This window comes from Pygocentrus nattereri, chromosome 2 (assembly GCF_015220715.1).
Source record: "Pygocentrus nattereri isolate fPygNat1 chromosome 2, fPygNat1.pri, whole genome shotgun sequence".
NCBI classification, from domain to species: Eukaryota; Metazoa; Chordata; class Actinopteri; order Characiformes; family Serrasalmidae; genus Pygocentrus; species Pygocentrus nattereri.
Window position 1 is genome coordinate 26,329,165 of NC_051212.1, and position 23,266 is coordinate 26,352,430.

Below are 23,266 nucleotides of genomic sequence, written 5' to 3' on the forward strand. Positions count from 1 at the left end.
ATTGGATTACCAGGCGAAGACGAAGTTGGCGACCTCTGCACACTATGTGTTTCAGCCACAATTGACTGTGGAATATTTAGTACTGAGGAAATTTCATGACTGGACTTGCACAGGTGGTGTCCTATCAGGGTACCATGCTGGAATTCACTGAGCTCCTGAGAGTGACCCATTCTTTCACAAATGTTTGTAGAAGCAGTCTGCATGTCCAGGTGCTTGGTTTTATACACCTGTCACAATGGAAGTGATGGGAACACCTGAATTCAATTATTTGGATGGGTAAGTGAATACTTTTGGAAATATGGTGTATGTTATGTTATGTAGATTTTGAGAAGGAACGCAAGGCTTATGGTACCCTTTTGGGGACTGGGCTTGAGAAATGAAGTTGAGGAACATAGTTCAGAGGTGTAAAGGTGTGTAAAGGCCAATGAGATAGTCCTCTCTTTCTCTTTGTGTCCACTTTGTTTATGGCACTTTTTTTGGGTTCACAATTTAAAGTTGCAAGAAAGTGTCAGTGTCTGAAGAAGGTGGGCCCAGTTAGCAGAAGGTAGGGAAAGCTGAGTGCTGACAGGTGGTCTGACGGGTGGATGTGACACCCCATTATCCCTTTTCCTTGTTATTTCTCTTCTTCACACTTCATGCCCAGCTATATGCCAAGTTCCTGTGTTTATGACTCCTTCACATTTTCTTGCTATAATTAGTAGCTATACTAATACCGAAAATCATCCTAGCGCAGTTAGGGACCTTATTTACCTCTATTCTTACTTGCTGTAAATTGGGAGAAGTAAATAATATACACCATCTAGGGGGCCCTGAGGACCAGTTTGTAAACCACTGTTTTACAGAACTACTTAGCAAGTAAGTCTAGTTGCACCCCAAACCATTGGACTACAACTGAAAACCATGACTATTAGAGCTAGACCTTAAGTCTGGGGCATACATGTGAAAACTCAACCAAAAAGCATGAGAAAACAATAATATCACTTGCTACTGTAACAGTTGCTGGACTAGTAACAATAATGCTAATTTATGTTAGTCCCCAATTGAAATTTCTAATAGTGTGTTAACACTAAGCTAAAAGCTGGTGTATATAAACATTTAATGACCATTCTAGATTAAACATGTTTTATATTAAACATGTTTAAAAGGTGTTTGAAGCTTGCAGAATGTGTTGCATAATTTTATGTGGTGCTTACTCAGAGAATAATATATACATATATATATATATATATATATATATATATATATATATATATATATATATATATATATATATATATATATATTTTACCTGGTACATTGTAGTTTTACAGTGATTCCAAAATCTGATTGGACAGTTTTCTGTTGGAATTTTCTTCAATTCTTTTGTTTCCAACCAAAACTTAACAATGGAATAATTGTAGAGCTCATTTGCAAAGTTTAAATACAACAAGCATGATGATTTTACTAAATAAAATAAACCAAAAACTCTTAGGAAATTATTAGTCCTTTCTGAAGGCTGAATGGCTATGAGCGTTCTCCAATGCTGGCCTCGTACCCAGTGTACCTTGTGGTAAAGCCTGTGTAAATTTCTGCAGGCAGTGTTGGAATGTACTTTCAATCCTCACTGGACTACACAGCTGTCATTTGAGGCTCAAGTCCCAATTCAGTGAATGCCCCGATAACTTTCTCCGCTAGCTACACTCACTCTCACTGAAACAAACTGTGCTTGCCTGTCTCTATTTTGGTCTAAAACTATTACCCCACTCCATTCTCCACTTCTGCCCTTTAACAGAAGTGAGCTTCTGAGAGCTCAGAGAGGGCACCAGAGGACATGTTGAATCCCCTTTTTAAATCTGTGTGAGCAATTTTTTCAGATTTCTGTAAATTATGTAGAACGGTAGAACATTTAGGCTGACAGCATATCTAAATAGTATTATTTAAGATGACTGAGAAAGACACATGTTGGCATACAAAAAAGCAACATTACTTAACCTTTGAATGCTCCATAAACCCTCTAATTAAATCAAACTCAGTCATTCTAATACAGGACAAGCCAGTACCGGAAGACAGCCACGATACCTTTGAAATAAAAGATCATTGTCTTTGAAGTTTATGGTGTTAGGGTCTTATGTGTGATACACAATACTGAGTCATGTGGAAGAATGAGCTTAGATAAGAGGACATGTCTTATTTTGGTTGCTATTTGGTGTCCTTGCCAAGTACCTACACAATGGACAAGCTTAGCACCTTGTTCCAGGAAGGTTAGAGCAAGACCTTGGAAATCTTTGTTACAAATTGTGTTTAATTTAAAAATCCAGTTCATACTATGGACTGTGGTCAGTTTAACAATTTTTTTTGTTAATTGCAGATCATAAAAAGCAGTTTTGATGGGCTCATGAATGTCACCTAAATGTAGATGCTTTGTGTGTTTGGAGTGTGGGGTGGGGGACACGTTCTGTGCCAGTGCTTAGGTGAGAATAGACTTTCTATTAATTCACAGGGCATTGTGCAGCACAGGGATATAACACAACATTAAAAAACACAAATGGAAAGCCCACAAAAATACTGTACCTACATTTACCCTCATACAGTGCATACTACATCTTACAAGCAAAACAAACAATATTTTGATGTTTATCTCAATTGTCTGTGTCTGAACTTTTTTTCTCTGTATCTGAAAGAAAGAAGAAGGTTAACTATACCATTGTCCACAAGGAGCTCAGTACAAAAGAAACGTCAGTAGGATGTTCTGGGTTCCATTACTGAGAGAGGCTTTGAAAATAAAAGAAAATAAAATATTTCAGATTATTAATTATATTATTAACCTTAACATACAGTATGTGTCTTATAACTGGCATATTTTATTTCTGCTCATTTCTTACTTTTGTTCCACACACATGCATATGATTTCAGAGGTCAAGTTTCTTGGTAAATAAATGACAGTTGATTCCTGAAGGCATGGCAACACAGCTGGGACAATTATACCATATAAAATTTTAACACGACATTCAGTACTGCACAAAAGTATTGATATTTATTAGGACAGAAAGTATTTATTTAAAATAAAACACTAACCTTAGAATGAATACAAACAAATAAATCAACAATTGTGATTTTATTCATGTGTAACATGGGGCGAGGAGGCAGACAAATCCAGGTTCATGGTCAAGACGGTCCAGGTTCAAAAAGCCAACACGGAGAGATTGGGGTTCAGACATGACAAACAGCAGAATGCAACAGAACCAACAGATAACAAATAAAGCAAACAACAGACAGCAATACAATCAAACAAAGACCAGCAAAGACAAGGGGCAAACACAGGGTTTAAATACACATGGAACACAGGTGGAGACAATCAGGGGTGGAGTGATGAAACAGGGGGCTGGACCAAAACAAACACACATGGGTAAACCAAAACATGAACACATGGACAGGACTGGGAGGGGCCAATCATGATAGCATGTGAGTATGTTAGTTAGTATGTAACCACTCTCAAACCTCTCCTCAAGCAGGCGCAGTACTTACACTTACCATCCAAAACCTGCTTCAGATAATCTTATATTAAAAGCTGAATTGCAGAGTGAAATAAGGACCCAAAGCAGTGTTCTTTTGTCTGTATTCTTGTGACCAAAATATTAATGACTTTTTCAAAAAACTAAAATCTTATGTTTTACTGTATTCATGAGTGTTTGCATTATTTCTAATGTTAGGCAGTGTTTTACTGACAAAACATAGTTATTACTGAGATTAGTAGTCAGTGTTGGGGGGCTGACTAAAACTTCTGAGAGCTATATGTACTGACATAATTGCCAACTGCATGAGGACAGTCTTAATTTAAACTGGTAGGCATTTGTTAGTGGGGTATGATATTACAGGTGATGCTGTGTTTTGTTTTGCCTTTCTGTGGTCAGCTTTTCATCCTTCAGCAGTCAGTCAAATAACCACCTGCACAGCAAACAATGTGCTTTTTGACTACCTTTATATAAAAGAAAGCATTGATCTCCATTCATTTGCCTTTTCTAAACAGAATAGAAATATAATTTATGAATTACATTTATTAAAATAAAAACCTTTAAGGGTGATGTAAATGTCCTTCTGTTCTGTCCCCTTCACAAGTCAAGTAAGGCATATAATATTCAAAAAGCAATCTGGACTGAAATGTATGGAAGAAAGTTTGAATGGGCATTCAGGAAAAAAATGTCAACCTCTCCTTGTAGATGTTGGATCCTTTGGAGAGCTGCCATGATTTACTTGTTCACAGGGTTAACAGCTGTGTTTCAGATCCATCTCAATGGATATCAGAAAAATTTCTACAACTAAATCAAGAAAAATTTTAAATATTGATCTGTGGTACTAAAATTCAGTGAAAAATGATTTATGAGAAGTATCTTGCTTCACATCAAACCTATCAAACTACATGAAAGTATGAAACTACATGTAATCTCAGATTCTGAGCTCTGTCTTATCTCACATGTAAAAGCAGTCACTAAAGTAGCTTTTTATCTTCTGAGAAATATTGGTCTGTTCTAACTCAGAGCAATGCAGAGAAATCTTTTCATGCATTTGTTACAAGCAGAGTTACTATTACTAATACTCTTCTTACTGGATTTCCTAAGGAAAAAACTGCAACTCATACAAAATGCAACAGTCGCTTAAACTGCAACTAGGCCTTTCCTTTCACACCCAAGCATGATTGCGCCACCTGTTTAGGATGTTTTTGAACATCTCACAATGTTCTCAATCTTAAATTCAAACTTTTTGAGCATGTTGCAGGCATCAGTTTCAGAATGCATATATTTACCAAACGAAACAATGAAGTCTATAAGGTAAAACAGCAGACATCATTCAATCTCTATGTACTCTTTTTATTCAAATATAGGTCAAGGTGGATTTACAAATTACTGATTTCTTTTTTTTTTAGTTTTCCTTTCTTTTTTTGCATTTCACAAGGTTCCCAATCTTGTCATAATTGTGGTTTGTAGCTTTGTGTTGTCATGCACTCTCCCTTTAACAACACTGGAGCAGATAGATATGATTTGTATGCAGTGGACCAAATCGTCTCTTTGTTTATATTAGGGTTTTCCTCTCTTTCCACTCCATTTAATCCAAACTCCAGACATCACAGTACAGGTAGTATCAATTGGAATATTGCAGAGATTCCTGAAGTTTTTCTATTGAGTTCTACTGGACAAACTTTAAATCGGCTAGATCAGCTATTCTACTATAAATGATTTGATTGCTTGCTTGTAAAGTATAATATTATCGTTTTTATCATTGAACATTAATTGTATACAATCATGTTGTAGAAAACATGCTACAAAAGACAATCTCGGTATTGAATAAGATAATCATTGTTTGTCTTTGCTGTTTTTCCATTTACAGCAAAAGCAATCCTACAAATATGAACCTCACATTGGACAGCTGCTCCTCCATCTCAGCCAATGGTTCCAACAGCACTTCAGCAATGAGCACAGACTCCAGTCCTTTGTGTGCAGTTTTGTTCTACACTGCTTCAATCATGATGCCTGTGTTTGTCCTCCCTTTTAACATCTGGGCTCTTTATCTAGGCAGGAGGACAGTGACCAGCGATGGAGGTTCTGCATCATCAGACACACTGATTCTGAACATGGTCTCCACATGCGTTATTGTATGCCTCACTTACACTCTTCTTTTAATCAACTCTACCTACATGATTCAGTCTCTTGCTGTAATTTCAATGCTCTTTGATACCATTGGCTCCATGTCTCAAGTTCAGTTCCAAAGTTGGATCAGTGTGGAACACTGTCTGGCTGTGGTGTTCCCTGTCTTCTACTTAAAGTTTAAGCAACACAGGTACAGATTGGTATGGATAGGTTTTACCTGGGTTACATCCCTGCTTTATGGAGGACTGATGGTCTTACTGGACTCTGCGGCCACTAGGTTGTATTTTATAATACCTTTCTTTGTGATGCTTACAGTGATACTGGTCTGCAATGCTAAAGCAACCCATTCCAGGCAGTGGGAAGAGAAGAGAGATACACCGTCTGAAAACAAAGGCTATCAGGATCATTACATTGACTCTGGTCGTATTAATCATTGGCTACTATCCATATATCTCTGTGGCACTTCTGGAAAAAAGCCTGTCCAGTTGTGAATTATGTGTAGCCAAGGCAGTTTCTTTTTGGCTCTTTTTGCCTGGGTGTGTCCTCCATTCACTCCTTTTCCTCTCAAGGTTCACCAAGATGCTATGCACCTTGTAGATCTAAGGCTGGCTTTACACAGTGAAACTTTCATGCTGTGAGTGTGCTAGTTGCATGTTGTGAGCTGTCTGCAACATAAATAAGCTTAATAGTTACATGGAGCAATTCAATTCTATTACTCCACTAGATAACCAAATTAGCAACTCATATTTTTTTAAACACTACATTGCTTTTACTATAAATTCATCCATGAACTCTACAGTACACATTTGGAGCATTTTATCAAATTTGAATATTTTTTCCAGCTGTCACTGCTGTTTTATCTTTTTAGTGTTCTTTACTGTATATTTCAGTTTTTTTATCTGTTCTGTGCTTTTGAAAATGTATGTTTAAGTAGCCATTACTAGTGAACCGTGTCTCTGTTTTCCCCTTCTCTAATAAGTTTTATCCTTTGGATTTGAATTAGGGTCCATATTCACAAAGCACAATGTAGGTGTGCTGATCCAGCTTCAGATTCATCTCTTATTTACTATGTATTCGCTGACAGGAACGGATCCTAGATCAGCCCTACTCTGAGATCTCTTAGCTATGTGTGTAATAAGGGGTCATCAAAGGAGGAGAAAATGAATCTTACTACGTAGATCACAATGACAGCAGACTGTTGTTAAAGGTGAAAGGTCATGAGTCTGCAAAGTTAACCTTAATGAATCTATCACTATGGTCATACTTCTATGACCTGATTTAAAATATTATTTTTTCTTTTTATTATTAACATATTGTTGTGCTTTCATTATGTATTTTGCTTTATGGCATACAACTATTTATATATTATTACAATTCAGGTGCCAAAAGTAGACCTTCTGTTGAATATGATGCATAAAAGGTGTTGTCCAATACTACAATACTAGTTATTGGTATATTAAAATTATATCATTAATTATTATGACATCATTAATATAAATAAATCTTATTTCCAAATTATAAGCAAATTCTTTACACTAACTCAGTTGAGGTCTGCAGTGTCTTTAATAGCTATAATGCTAAATTCAGTCCTAAGTGAAGTTGTCACAACAACTCAACAGGTATGTTTATAGAGTTAGGATCTTTCTGTAATATTTATCATCACTGTCCAAAAACCTAACTTTACAGGAAAAACAAAACCTTTTTTTACCTTTAATGTAAGTCAATGTTATGACATTTTTTTCCAAAGTAATTTCATGTCACTTTTTCTGGTCCATTCATCATGAAATTGTGACGTGGTGTAAAGGACAGCTACACAGCCCAAAGTTAGATACTGAAATACTGAAATCAGTATTATTATCTCACTCTAAGCATAAAAAGAGAAAATGTGACTAGCACTTGTGTAACTATATTTTCACTGATATTTTATCCAAAAGTCATACTTCAAATGTGCTAATAATAATTTTCATCCCCTTTTTCCATTATTTTTATTTTAGCTGTTTTAGGGCTTTGTATAATTTCAATATGTTACACTTCCAAAACATGTATATGTTTCTGTTATAGTGTATTTTGCAACTGCCTATTTCATGAGGTTTCATTTTAAATAAAATCAAAATAATTCACTTGCATAAGCTTTATGATGTAATCACTTTAATATCCATAACTACCATAAATATAAACACAATGCAAAAAACAAAACAAAATGAAAAAAAAAAACACACAGATGTCCAGAGGCTCATTTGTACACTTTGAATTTGAATATGTTTCTGTTTTCACCAGTCATAGCTCACGGCATGAAGAGCTTTGTCTAAACTTTGCCTGGTATACAAAGTCACACATGTGATTTGTTTAACATTTGGGTCATTCCACACCTCGTCTAGGACATATCTGGTGATATAATGGACTTCCATGAAAAAATTACATTTTCTGTTTACTAGTTGTGCTCCAATTAGTTTTTTTTAGATATATTTTTAAAAGTTTGCTCCATTAGCTTCTGAATTGCATCTTGAATATCAGGTTTAACTGCATTCAGAATGACTGAACTGAGCAGATAAATTAGCTGGGCATAAATAGTAACACTGTACTATAATGAATCTCCACAGAAAGGTGAGGAGCCAAAGATGTCTACTTTTAAAGATTACCATCTCTCAAGAACAATGTGATTGACCAGCAAAAAAAATGGTCTCAGCTCCTAACCCTCCATGCCAGTTAACTGTCTACTGTCAACTGTTTAAAGCAATATTGACCAAGCAGACCATTATTAATTGCTATGTGGTGAATATGTGCAACTCTTGCAAAGGGCCAGGTGGTGTGATGCAAACTAATGAACAAAGCTCTACTAGGTATAGCTAAAGTTCACAACAAATTAAGAACAAAACAGACACTGGTAATAAAAAGCATCTGCCATCTTGATGAAATCAATATTTTATTCACAAGAGAATTTATGTTTTTGTGGTCATTAACCAAAACATGTTTCAGATTCCTCCTTCATTTTCACCAGAAATAACACACTAAAAAACATTAGAAGTCAAGTACTTCAAAGCAGCAACATGGAAACTATGAACATTATTTACAGGTTTCACAATTCACTCCAAATACAGGTTATGTAAAAACTGATCATGTTCTGAATGGTACTTGCCAGAGAATGGTTTGCCAGAATATAAGAGAGAGTTATAGAGTATAAAAGAGGGTTATCCGTGATGCAGCAGGCATGGCAGCTTACTTTTGATGATATTCATGGCAGTGAATTCAATGTATGATAGCATTCATAACTCATAATTTTGATACTGGTGATTTTACTGCAATACAAAGAATTCATCAAGAAATAAACAAATTTCTGTCTTATATTTTAAAGCCCTTTGTAAAGTTAAAGAAACTCACCAGTGATGCACATGTTGTCTGCAACAGGTTTCTTTGTCATATTCATTATATCAAGAACAAATGCAAAGTCTTGTCTCTTTGTAGCTTCATTTACAAAATTTTAAACATTTAAACTATATGTTTTGTACTCATTTTTTTATTGTATGTCTTCCCAGTGTCCTTTAAGTTTTGTTATCATTAGTGTTAAGTGGATTTTCCCTTGGTTCTGCCCTACCAAGGAAGCTTGAGGCAAATCATACTCCTCCATTCTAAATCACAAATGACAGCCTTGTCAGTATGAACATTATAGGTGCTGGCTGAATGGAGACACCTGTCTTTTAGTGCAGTAAAAGACACTATCACTTACAAGTCATGTGTTCCCATCTAAAGTTTCAGCCACTTTAAATTGCTACTCCCAATGATATCAAAGCCCATGTTGTCAGAGCCGGCCCAGACCAATGTGGTGCCCTAGGCGAGATTTTGGTTGGTGCCCCCTGCATCATCAATCATCGGGTTTATACACTCACACAGACACTGCAAAGCTTTATGTTTTTGAGGTTTTTTTTTTATTTTAGAACAAAAACCACAGTAAAACAGTAAAATCAGTATTAAAGAAACAAATAAAAAGTAAATGAATTATAAATATAACCGCATAACAATAAATAAATATGAAGGTGTTGCACAAAAAATATTTTAAAACTATTTTACATAAAGTAGTGCAGAGAACAACTTTCTGCTTACTGTAGAGAGTCTCTAATCAACGAGGATTAAGACCTGCTTATTTAGTGAAAATGGAGGGGGGGGGGGTCTTTTCAAATTTCTTTGAGTTTAGGGAAGGGGGTAATTGACGCTATCATTTGCTAGCTAGTAATTATTTTTCTGAAGGGAACTTTTACTGTACAACATACATATGGTTAATGGTTAATAGGTGTCGTGTGTTGTTATTATAATAACTATTAATTTGACTAATATTATTAAACAATGAAGTTATGATTATGCGGACTTTGTTTGTTTTCATATTTATTAATTGTTCATTTGTAAAAAAAAAAAAAAAAAAACATGCACCTGAGCGCCCCCCTGGACAGACGGCGCCCCTAGTATTTCCCTATATCGCCTAATGGAAGGGCCAGCCCTTGTAGACAACTATCAAAATAGTCTGCAATGTGATACAGGTCAGAAAATGAACACAGACCACAGCTGAACAATGTCGACAAAAGTTGGCCAAGTTTTAGTTTCCACACAACTTAAATAAATAAATATTATCTGAATGATTTTTGAAGAATCTTTAGCTTCAGTTAGGCATGACAATGCAATTTGGGACAAGTAAGAAATTGTCATATAAGTATTTACAGAAATATGATGGATGAGATCTCTACAGGAAGAATACATTGGCTCTTTAAAGTGCAAACCATTATAGGTGGGTAATCAACGGCCAAAAAGTAAAAATACTCCCCAAGAAAAATCCCCAAGATTTTGTTCCAATTGCTTGACGTAACCTGCAGAACAAGCAGGGGATGCAGCTAAAGAAAAGGACGCCACTCAGAATCCTGCCAGCATCTGTAAGCTTTGGGGCGGATCTGCTGTGGCTAATGGAAGTCTACTAGAGAAATCATGATCAAGATTTTCTGCAGTAGCTCACAGGGGCATCCATAAGCCCATCCAGCAAAACCCAAGACCATCTGAACTACCACATCGCCAGCTAAAGAGGACAATGACACTCAGTATACAGACATCTGGGAGCCTAAGACTGGACCTCCACACCCAGTATTGCACCAGAGCACCTCTAAGCGCTACCTGTCTTCTTGTTCTCTTTGCACAGTTGATTATTCTTCTTGTACCATGCAGAAGCCTCCTAGCAAACCTTCATGTATGGCTGAGAGAGCATTCTCTTGTAGTGATACTAGGTTATGGAGTGCATTGCCTGATTACATAACCCTCACGCTCTTTTATTTTGCAAAATTAGTTACAATTTATATTTTAACTTTTTTAGTCTTTTTAACTTTTACTTACATCTTATAACAATATCCTTTGTTTGCTCATTTATTAAATTATTATGCTTGCAGCAATTACATTTTTTTTTCTATAGCGCTTTGTACATAGTTGTCTGGATGCATATCTGGTATTTTGATTGTATTCTGTAGCACTGTGGGTATTAGACAAGCATGTTACAAATCTTCTTCTTCTTCTTTCAGCTGCTCCCTTTAGGGGTCGCCACAGCGGATCATCTGCCTCCATCTTGCCCTATCCACTGCCTCCTCTACTTTTACACCAACTATCTCCATGTCCACCTTCACTACATCCATATTATTTTAAGCATTCATTGTTTTAATGCATTTTGTCCAGTTCTTCTTTAGAAGATCCAGAGGGCCCTGGACAGACAACCCACCCAATTCTCTATGTGAGAGCTGAGATGAGACAAAACATGGGTGGCCTGTCCAGGGTCTCTTCCACTTCCTAAAGAACTGCTAAGAAGGACCATCTTTGACCTGATCTTAGAAGGGTATTGTAAAGTATGTGCTCCATATGAAGGACTGCTTTAACATATATAAGGAAGCTAACAAGTGCCTGCAGAAAAAATTTAAGATTAGTGTACCCATCATCAAGAATATCAATCAAGCTAGAAAGCATTGATTCTTTGGCCTATTTCCATGAGCATATTGTCTGCCAAGTGTCAGGAACCCTACACTTGCATCACCTGTAAGATGACCTCTCTCACTTATGAAGTATACTATCCAAAGCAGGGCAAAGACAAGCATATATACAATGTTAATGAAGGGGAAATAAAGGAAGTTGGACACATGGAAACCCTTCCTGGTTTAAAGGAGGATAAAGAGTTGATATGCGACCTGAAGGTGCGAGGACAACATGACCAGTTTGACCTGCAACACCTGGAAGGTGACAGCAGTTCCAGTAATATTATAATATAAAATATTATAACGGCTGATATCTTGAATACTTAAGATATGCTTAGATTTTCTTATTTGTCTTTTTGCCTTTATAAAAGCAATTCAGGGGGAAAACATGAACAGCAGTGTCTCTACCAACTACACATCTGTTTACCAGTGTCTGGATTTTTACCCTGGATCTAACATTTTACAAGCTGCCGGATTGGGGGACTTCTTCTTCATACCCCTGCATTGCTGGATCCTTTGGTTAGGTAGCAGAGGAATGAAAGCAGGTGGAAGCATAGCACCTTCTGATATACTCACCATGTGTTTATAATTATCACAGCCATCCTGGTTGTTTTAATCATTGCATATGGCCCATTTTTAATAGTGTTCATTATAAAGGATGAGCTCTCACTCAACACCTTCTGTGCTATGCTGGGAATCAGTCTGTGGATTTTTAAGCCAAGCTGCGTAATACAGCCTCTTCTCTATCTCTTCAAGTTACGCAAGTTGCCATGCATCAAAGCGGCCTGAACAGCAATCTGGAGGAGCAGTTACAATATATAACCTTGTATAAAATCCGTTTGCAGTGTGTACTTTAGTGCTTAATTAATCTCTGCATGAAATTATTTACAAAACTGCTTTGTCTTAAATAACATAGTTATTTGACATTAACATAGCAAGAATAGAGTGTTAAAAATACCTGCTCAAAACCATTATTAAAACATAATGTTATTAATCTTGTGGAATGTTGTACTCTATTAATCTATTAATAAACTAAATGACTGGCACCAATGGCTTTCAAGTTAATCATTTTATGAAGTACTTCAGTGAATTGTAATTGATCTATGTTTATTTCAATAAGGAATCATGGAATAATCACTTAGATACAACAAATAAAGTACCTGAATTTGATTGAGACCACCTTTTAAACTTCCAGTCAAACTGCTATTAAGCAGAGTACAAGTCATTTTACGAGAAATCTTTCTGAGAAGATTATATAAGATTATATAAGGTAAAAGGTAATGCATTTCCATAATGAAGGTGTAGGAGGATATGAGAAACTGACCAGGGAGAGATGCAGGAAAAATAACTTAGACCTGATAGTAAAAGATTAACAGCCTGATGGTTAAGTAAGTTGTATTGTATGTCATATCGTTATTGAACATTTTAACAATTATCTCTTTTTATTTTCCCCTGTTAGTCTTGCTATCAGGTCTGAGGTTTTACACAATCTCTCCCTGTTCAAATCTTCATATCTCCCCCTGCTGGTGACATATGTTCATTTTAAAGATCAACACTATTTTATAAACATTTTTATATTTTTACTGTTAATAATGAAAACTGAAAAATTGAAATGAAGATAAGAGTTCATACTTTAAAAGTTGGAAAAATGTGGAAAAAAATCATTGCCATTTTTTTCCAAAACTATGAAAAAAAAAAACTGAAAAGAATGTAAGGTATAATAAAGGTAAAGGGTGAACCCAGTAAATGCTTCTGTGTGATTCGATTTTAAATATTTATTTTCTGATTTAGTTTTTCCCTTGTGCTTAAAAAATAATGTCTTGTAAATAAAGGTAATTTTGACTGGAAATGAAATAAATCAAACTCAGCCCACTGCCTGCCCTCAGTACAAAAGGATTGCCAGAACTGGTCCAGTGGCATAGCAGTACAAATACCTTTTGACCAAGTTAACAAGACCACATGTCTAAAGCTTTTCCAGCCTAGCAACAGAAACTACAAAAGAATGCATGTACAGAAATGTCAGTTCATGGATAGGTCAGTCAGATATTTGATTTGTAATTCAAATGCAATTTGAATTTAATATAGTGCCACACAATGATGTTAGTAAATTGAATCCCTCTGTCTCTCGTGAAATGAAAACTGTAAACACAGACACACCAAAACTAACACAGATGTTCAAAGGCTCATCTCACCATTTGCATTTGATTACATTCTTTCCCTGCATGAAAATATTTCAGAACATCACAACACACGCATTCATCAGAGTTGAGGGAAACTCATCACGGAAAGAAGTTACAAGCCTCAAAGGCTGAGACTGTGCATGAATACTATGCACAGCAGCCTAAAAGTGCTAAAAGGACAAAGATAGAGGTTAAAACCTACAGATCACAGGTAAAACGTCTCATCAAATAGCAATTGCATTTCGCACATGAAATGGAAATAAAAGAGCAGGAGTGTTTCTTCCCTGAAAAGAGAGTAAATGCATAATTATATGCATCTGGGATTTTGATACAAAATGCACACTGATAATGCTGCAGTTAGCCAACATAGCAACAAAACTTCATGCAGATGTGCTTGTTTGTGTTATTTTTGGCAAGTTTAGTTATAACGCTTTCTTCCACACTGTGCATTCTTCTGCACTACAAGTGTTATTGTGTGCCTTTGGTGTAGAAATCTTGAATTAAATTGGATTCTCCCCTGCAAACTATATAGACTACTGTAAACCGGAAGCCACCATGCACCGGCATGCTACTGTGTAGCAGACACAGTACAAAGCGGAGCTGTACTATATAGAGTGCATTGCAGTGAAAATGTAATATATCAAGCTCAATATTATTTTATAAATTGAACATTTTTAAGCATCATTCATGAATTTATCAAATCTGGAATCAGCTCACTAACTCCTCAAAAAGTCACTGTATTAGAGCTAAACAATGTGAGGTGAAAAAAGACTTGGCTAGTAATGTGACAGACGATTAGCATTTGTATGTTAATTTTTCAGAGTTTAAAATTACCGCCTTTATCAAAGGACATTTTAAGCCACATGTGATCTATTTTGGCTTTTAAGGTCTCGTTCTGGGTCTAGTTTAATTCTGTAATGGCAAAATGCTCAGTGGAAACTGAACAGTACTCCAAATCTGAGCATATACCTTCATTAAAACTAATAGTTTAAAATTTTTAAACGCTGTATGATGCAGCGAGGCATGCCCTGTGTGAAGTGGCCATTAGAATATTGCTTATGCAATTTAAAAATATTCCACTCAGCGCTATTCTGAAAACTTATCAGAGGTTCCTGGGTCTGGTTAAATTTGCTAAGCTATAATTGGCCAACAGTAGTTAGAAGCTGGGTTATGTGAAAGGGGCACTACAATTGGTTTGACTCCATTTGAAAGCATGAAATTTTATTAGAAAATCATGTTTTGTCTCTCACTTTACAGCAACGAGTAACTACACATACAGAAAGTAGTGGTCAAGCAGCATTTTTTCTGTGTGCAGTGAGGTCTTTCAGTGACTGACCATATTTACGTACATATATTTGATATGTGCAATGATGTGTTACATTTTTGTATGCATTGGACCTGAACAAATCTGTCGTGAATTGTACATACTTCACTTCAGTTTGCTTTGCTTTGCTACTATTGTTAAAATTGTGACTATTTGGTTACACTTTGAGAGCTTAGGGTAGGTCCCCGACAGGTGCCATGTTGTTTTGTTTACCTTTTCTCCTGTTTAAGACAGGGGGTTTGGGTAGCCTATATGCCTTGTTTCTTTGCACATGAGGGGACACACAACAGGGTACACAAAGGGTATATTACGACAAGAGGTTGTAACAGCTTGCATATAAATGCAAGTCGATATATATATATATATATATATATATATATATATATATATATATATACATATACATATATGCGCATAAGTGTGTATTTGCGTAGTATTTGAAATTATCCAGATGCACCTGTTTCTGGTTAGTGTATGGTTAGTGTTTTGCCTTTTCCTTCTTAAAATGTTAAAATATGTTTTATTTATTGTTATTTATTTGAGTGTTTTTTAAAAATGTAACCCTTTCCAACCTCTTCCTGTGTGTATATTGCTACCTTTATATTTAAGCTCACAGTGGATCCATGTTTGATTGCAGCAAGTGATGTAAGTCTGCAGAATCTGGGGAATCTAAAATAGTTGTAAGAATTATGTACACATCTTTGCAAAATAACACACATTTTAATTATATTAATGTAAAAATACAAAAACTGAAACTTTTTAATGCACATCTCTTTAAATACAAACAGATCAAAGACTGAAATCTAAAACATGTAAAAGTCCCAAAAGGTCTTATGAAGTTCTGAAAAAAACAAAGAAACATGGAGCCTACACATGCTTTTTTTCAAGCAACAATGTAAATGTACTGGCATGGTCTTCATAGGCACTTTTTATAGGGGCCTATAGGGGACACTAGAAGCATTGTTCTTCCCGCTGCTTGCTGCTGTAAGATATTCCTGACGATTTAGACAAGGATGATATACTGCTTTGTCATTCTCACTGGCTACTGGATTCAAACCAGTGACATCTATGAGTGAAATGCAAGGTAATTACTTACAGTATTTACTTCAATTAAGTAAAAATAAATGAAAATGGGTGTCATTTTTATAAGCCTATGTGACCTAGTTTTGCTTAGTTTGCACAAAAGCCTGAAGAATTTCACCAAATCTCTCTGTGACAAACAGTCCGCTTTAGGCAATCGTTTTAATGAAATGTGTGCAGTAGGGTCACCGGTGTCTGGTTAGGGGTCTAGTGTTTAGTGGTTAATTTACTGTCTGTTTAAAATGCATCTTGATTTATTTATATTAAACCATTTTAGGGAGAAAGACATGAATGGCTGTATCTCTACCAATTCATCATACATTTAGCAGTGCCTCGAGTCTTACCCAGGATTTACCCTGCACAATCTCCCCAAAGAAACAAGTACATAGCTAGCACTTTTAGAATGGTGTGGACCAGGGATTTTATTGGGGTAGAACAGTGGCAAGAAAAAAATACTCTTACTGTATTAAATGGCATATAAACTGATGTGATGTGACTGATGGCAGATTTTGTTTTTCTAGTTAACTCCTTATCATCATATAACCTGCTTCAAAATGCAACTCCCTGCTGAAGGGATACTGTTTGCTGAGTAAATTAGCTTATCACAGCAAGATTACTTAATATAACACAAGATAACACTAATTATTAAATGCAGAATTATCAGGCTCTCATAAATGACTGGTAGCTACACTGATGGCAGATTTTGCTATAATTAATGCATTATTAATGACAGCTGACTGATGATGGCTGATTATCTCACTGTCCATAACTGGGGTGTGCAGAAATACCTAATTCCAAGATGGGACTGGTCACCCCTTGCTGTCCCTTGGCTACGCCTCTCTGAAAAGAATGAGAGTTGTATTAAGACAAAGAGAGGATTTTTTTTTCAGGATACTGAAAAATGTGATTTTACATTTCATTGTTGAGGCTGTTGTGTAACTTTAAATACGGGTAAATATTTGTTTTCTGCTTCATTTCCTGACGGTCAATAAAAAATAACTTGGTCATTTTGACCTAATATAAGGGTGATCTGCCTTTGGCACAGTATTGTGTGTACTGTTCATTTATTCACCACTACAATTAAAAAATTTAAACATCACAAAGAATGGCAAATGTGACTCACAAATATAAACATGATCTCCAAGAGCTTCTTAATCACAGATGCACACTAGAAACAGTTCACTTAAAAATTTGCCCCACAGTAACTGTTACGATGTGACTGAAGCCCAGACGCTCGCGGATGAAAGGTTACACTATTTATTCGTTTAGCTAGCAGCCAAAGAAACAAAAAGGGGCAAAACACAAAGGAGTAGTCAAAATACAGCCCAAAAGTCCGATAACAAATCCACACAACCAGCAAAAGTACCAAAAGGGAGAGGCGACAGACGTAGTCGAAAACACGATTCTAAACGGTCAAAAATCACGGTAAGACAAGCAATAACAAGAAGAACGCGCTCAGTAAGTTTACAAGTAAACAACACCTCGCACCTACTGATCGTCAGAGTCGGGCTTAAACGCTCAGCTCTAATGAGGCACAGGTGACATTCCTCAAAAGTCTGGGGATTGTGAGCGCAGATAGGTGCGCGTGCCTGAGTCTGGAGTCACGTGATCTCCCAGGGTGTTCTGGGAGTTGGCGTTCACTCGAGCGTGACAGTAACAAGGTTTCAACTAGGCCAAAAGAAATGTGAGTTACGTTAGATTATTGATTATTGCTGCTGACAGCAGGTTCGCCAGGTTAATAATTAACCTGTAATAAAATATTTCAGCAGATACTGAAGCGCAATTGTGCGCAGAGGTTGCCAACTTTCTGCCGAGTCAATCACTACAGACGCCCAAACTTCATGTGGCCTTCAGATTAGCTCAAGAACAGCGTAGAGAGCTTCATAGAATGGATTTCCATGGCCGAGCAGTTGCATCCAAGCCTTACATCACCAAGCGCAATGCAAAGCACTCTGGAGTGATGAATCATGCTTCTCCATCTGGCAATCCAATGGACGAGTCTGTGTTTGGAGATGGCCCCTTCCTGTTCCAACATGACTGCACACCAGTGCACAAAGCAAGGTCCATAAAGACATGTATGAGTGAATTTGGTGTAGAAGAACTTGACTGGCCTGCACAGAGTCCTGACCTCGACCTGACAGAACACCTTTGGAATTAATTAGAGTGGAGACTGCAAGCCAAGCCTTCTTATCCAACATCAGTGTCCGACCTCACAAATGCGCTTCTGGAAGAATGGTCAAAAATTCACATAAACACACTCCTAAACCTTGTGGAAAGCTTTCCCAGAAGAGTTTAAGCTGTTATAGCTACATCATATTAAACCCTATGGATTAAAAATGGGATGTCACTCAAATTCATAAGCATGTGAAGGCAGACGAGTGAATACTTTTGGAAATCTAGCGTATATCAATAATATAGCCTAAAATATTATTAATATATTATAATTCTAGTCCAAATTTGTATTGTAGCTTTTAGAATAATATATATATATATATATATATATATATATATATATATATATATATATATATAACAAATATTGGTGACGTTATTCTTTGTCTCTTCTTCTCTAAAACTTAATTACCACCTAATTACCACCTAAAAAGAATTACCACCTAAAGTAATTTGAATACAAACCAGTCAACATACATATGCTGTCATTGTAAAATTAAAATTCCAGTCTGCCAGTTAAGCCATCACAGGAAGATTTATTAGGACAATTAGATTCTAGCAGAAAATACATTTTATTTAAACAGTAATCCTAAAATGAAATAGCAAAGCACCACTAGTGAGCCAGGATTCTTCAACGTAAAACTGCATCTGATTTTTGTATTTAAAATTCATACTTACAAAACAAATGAGACACCTTTTTTCCTATATTGCTTCAACTGGCCTCCATTGGTGACAGTCACTTGGCTAGTGGATCCCAGCTGAGTTGAGCTTGAGACCACCTGATGTAGTGACTCTAAGGAAATATTGTGGTGGTCCATGCAAATCCTTTGCAACAAAGCTGGGTTGTGTGCTACAGTTTTTCTATAGGCTGAATGAGATTTTTTTTTTTACCAGTGTTTGTAAAGTTTTTCCAACCAGCAAGAGTAGCTACAAAAAGAATAGCACTTCATAGATTGGTCAGTTCAGACATGTCATTTGTAATGCAAATGCAATCTTAATTCAATTTAGTAGCGCACCATAATATTGATAAATTTAATCTCTCTGTCTCTTATGAAATGAAAACATGTAAACATAGATGCACCAAAAGGCTCATCTCACCATTTGCATTTGATAAATTCAATTTATTTGCATCCATTTGCATAAAAATATTTAGTAATATCATGACATACATATTCATTCAAGCTGAGGGAAACTCATTAGGTTATTACAGGGTGCCTTGACTTGTGTATATATATGACAGATCTGACCTATGACAACTCAATGAGAGTTACAAGCTTCAAGGGCTGTGAGAGAAGATTTATTTTTCAGGAAGATAACAACTCCAAACATATAGTCAAAAGTACACAGGAATAGAAAAACAACAATGTTGATATCCTGGAGACCAAATGTCAATCTAACTGAGAATTTCTGGATGACCTGAAAGTAGATGGTCATTCATGATCCTCAGAGCCTGAGTAATTTTGCAATAGAAAATTGAGGAAATGTTCAGTGTTCAGGCACAAAGCTGAGACCTATACACAGTCTCTGGCAGTAATTGTTGCCAAAGTTGCCTTTATTAAATACTGACTTGACAAGGGTGAATAGTTATGCAATCAATTATTTTGTCATTAATAATTGTATAAATATAGATCAGTTTGTAGAAATTCTTTCACTTTGTTTTCACTTTGGCTTGTGATTGAGAAAGTTCAAGGTGGGTAAATACTTTTTTGAGGCACCATAGTCATTCACACATTCAACATGTTAGATGTCCAAAGTTTAGTTTAGTATTTTTCTGGAGCTAATAGACTAATGTAGCTAACAAATGTTTTTACCCCACCAAATATTGTGTATATCTTATTTTTCCCCAAACAATTCATTTAAATGACAACAAACATTTTTTAGTTATAGACAAATTATATATAAGGATACTATCTAGTATTCTAGTATATATATTTTTACACACACATACACACACACACACACACACACACACACACACACACACACGTCTTTGCTTGTGAACGATATATGTCAGAGTATGTTTGCTGGCTGGGAAATTGTCCAGATGCACCTGTTTCAACTGGAAGGTCTTTTGCATATGGTTGTAATTAATGCAACCTGAAATCAATTCAGAACCACACACTATTATTGGTAATTTAATCTGCATCTTGAATTACTTACAAAACTGAAAACCTACACATATCAAATCTGAATCAGATATTCAAGGGTTCATCTCACCATTTGCATTTGAATAAATTCTTACTCTGCATGAAAATATTTAAGAACATATACAGATACATAGTCATCCTAGTTGAGGCAATATCATCAGGGGACCACAGAGCATCTTGACGTATACAAAGGAATATTCAGTTAGCATTTTGCTTTAGCTTTTATGCTATTTTTACCAGCTATATATTCCATGATTTTCTTGTATTTTAAAACATTTTAATTACTAGTTTATTAAATCCACAGGTATCCTGACCTGTATAGCTGTATACAAACCCCTTTCCTGAGGAATATCAGGTTAGTGCTTTCGCTTTCTTAAAAATATATTATTGTTACCAACTGTATATTCTTAATCTTATCTTATATTGATTTATTTGTTTATAAAAACAATATAGGGGGGAAAACATGAACAGCAGCACCTCTACCAATGTATCATATGTTTACCAATGTCTGGAGTCTTACCCAGGAGCGATCCTCTCACATACTGCTGGATATAGCGACTTTGTCTTCATACCCCTGCATTGCTGGATCCTTTGGTTGGGCACAAGAGGAATGAAAGCAGGTGGAAGCATAGCACCTTCTGATATACTCACCATGAACCTAGCTATGGCTGAGCTTGTATCATGTTTTAGTTTTTTCTTTCTAATTTGTTCTGCTGTTTTTAACAACCACTTCATCTTGTACTTTGGCTTATTATTGGGTGGAACCCAATTAGTTGGGCGTCCTTTGCTGAACAGCTTAATTTGTGTGGAACGTTATGTAGCTGTGGTTTATCCTGTTTACCACAGGCACAGCTCTTCCAGACAGAGATACATTGTGGCCGGGGTGGTTTGGCTGGTGATTTTAGGTTATGGTGTGGTAAACATTTGCACTTTCCCAGTATTCCCCACAGCATTTTTCACGTCCTTACACATGGTCAATTTTCTGATGATCACCACCTGTAGTCAGCTAATGCTGAGGGCCCTAATGAAATCAGGTCCAGGTGAAAGGGAGAATAAAGAGATGCAACATAAGAAACAGAGGGTGTTTATAATTATCACAGCCATCCTGGTTGTTTTAATCATTGCATATGGGCCATTTTTAGTTGTGTTCATCTTAAAGGATGAGCTCTCACTCAACACTTTCTGTGCTATGCTGGGAATCAGTCTGTGGATTTTTAAGCCAAGCTGCGTAATACAGCCTCTTCTCTATCTCTTCAAGTTTCGTAAGTTGCCATGCATCAAAGCGGCCTGAACAGCAATCTGGAGGAGCAGTTACAATATATAGCCTTGTATAAAATACGTTTGCAGTGTGTACTTTAGTGCTTAATTAATCTCTGCATGAAATTATTTACAAAACTGCTTTGTCTTATATAATGAATTGCTAATATAGTAACAAATAATAAACATTTTAGCTCAAAACCTTCATGAAAACATTGGGCCTCATTTACCAGTATCTTCCTGTGTTTTCTTTAATTTATTTTGTGAAAGGTCTAAAGGTCTTTCTAAATTGTTCTTAAACCACAGAATTGTGCTATTTTGTGTAGATTCTGTTCTTACCTAAGGACAATTCCCAAAAAAGAAAACATTGGTGAATATCTGAATCTTTATGAAAATTGCACAAATGTATTTTAAGAAGAAATTTCTTCATAAGAATGGATGGTCAGTGAGGCCCATTGTTATTAATCCTGTAGAATGATGTACTCATAAACTCATAAACTAACTAAATTAACTGACACCATTAGTCATCTGTAGTTACCATTTACATTTATATAAAGTATTTTACTGAAATGCATTTTATTATTTACAATATATCCATGTTTATTTAAATAAGAAACCATAGAATAATCACTTATGTACAACAAATATATTAAATTGCCTGAAATTATATGTGTTTTTCTTTTCTTTCATTCTATACAGTGCTGCAGTGAAAAGATAGAAACATTATAAATATAAGAATGGCAAATGTGACATACTACCGATCAAAACAAACAAAATTTTTAATTACAGAAACATACTGGAAACACTCTGTTGTAAACTTTGGTTGTAACTAATAACATTTCAAAACTTGGTCTAATGAAATGTGATCTGAGTTACTTTATTGATTACTGTTACTGACTGCAGCTTCAACAAGTTAATAATGAACCTTTAATAAAATATTTTTACACCTGTCCTTGATCTCTCACCTTTACAAAACAAAGTGGGGAAGGCTAGCTTAGTTAATCAGATGATAAAGTTAGAAGGTTTTGACGTAACTAAACAGTTGAGACCTTTGGCTCAATCATGACATTTGCAAACATAATCCTAACTTCAATTTCAACTATTTTTGCAAAAGGTTTTGACTTTCTAAGCCCTGTGATGGACTAGCAACCTGTCCAAGGAGTATTCTGCCTTCCACTGGGATAGGCTCCAGTTCCCCCCGTAACCCAGAAGGATAAGCAGTTTAGATGAAGTGTGTGTGTGTGTGTGTGTGTTTGGTTTAAGATTTTGAAGCTCAAGTGGGTCACCAGTTCCTGAAAGCAGGTTCCCAGTTTTGGCAAAGACATTTAATATTGCATCACTTTGTTGAATAAATTAATGAAAAACTGTTTTTGGTCTTTGTTTTATTGCATTCTTTTCATCTATTGTTATGACTTCAGCTGATAAAATTGTAGATCTCAAAATTCACATGCTAAAGGGTTCACAAATTTCCAGCACTGCATTTTCTTTCCTTTTA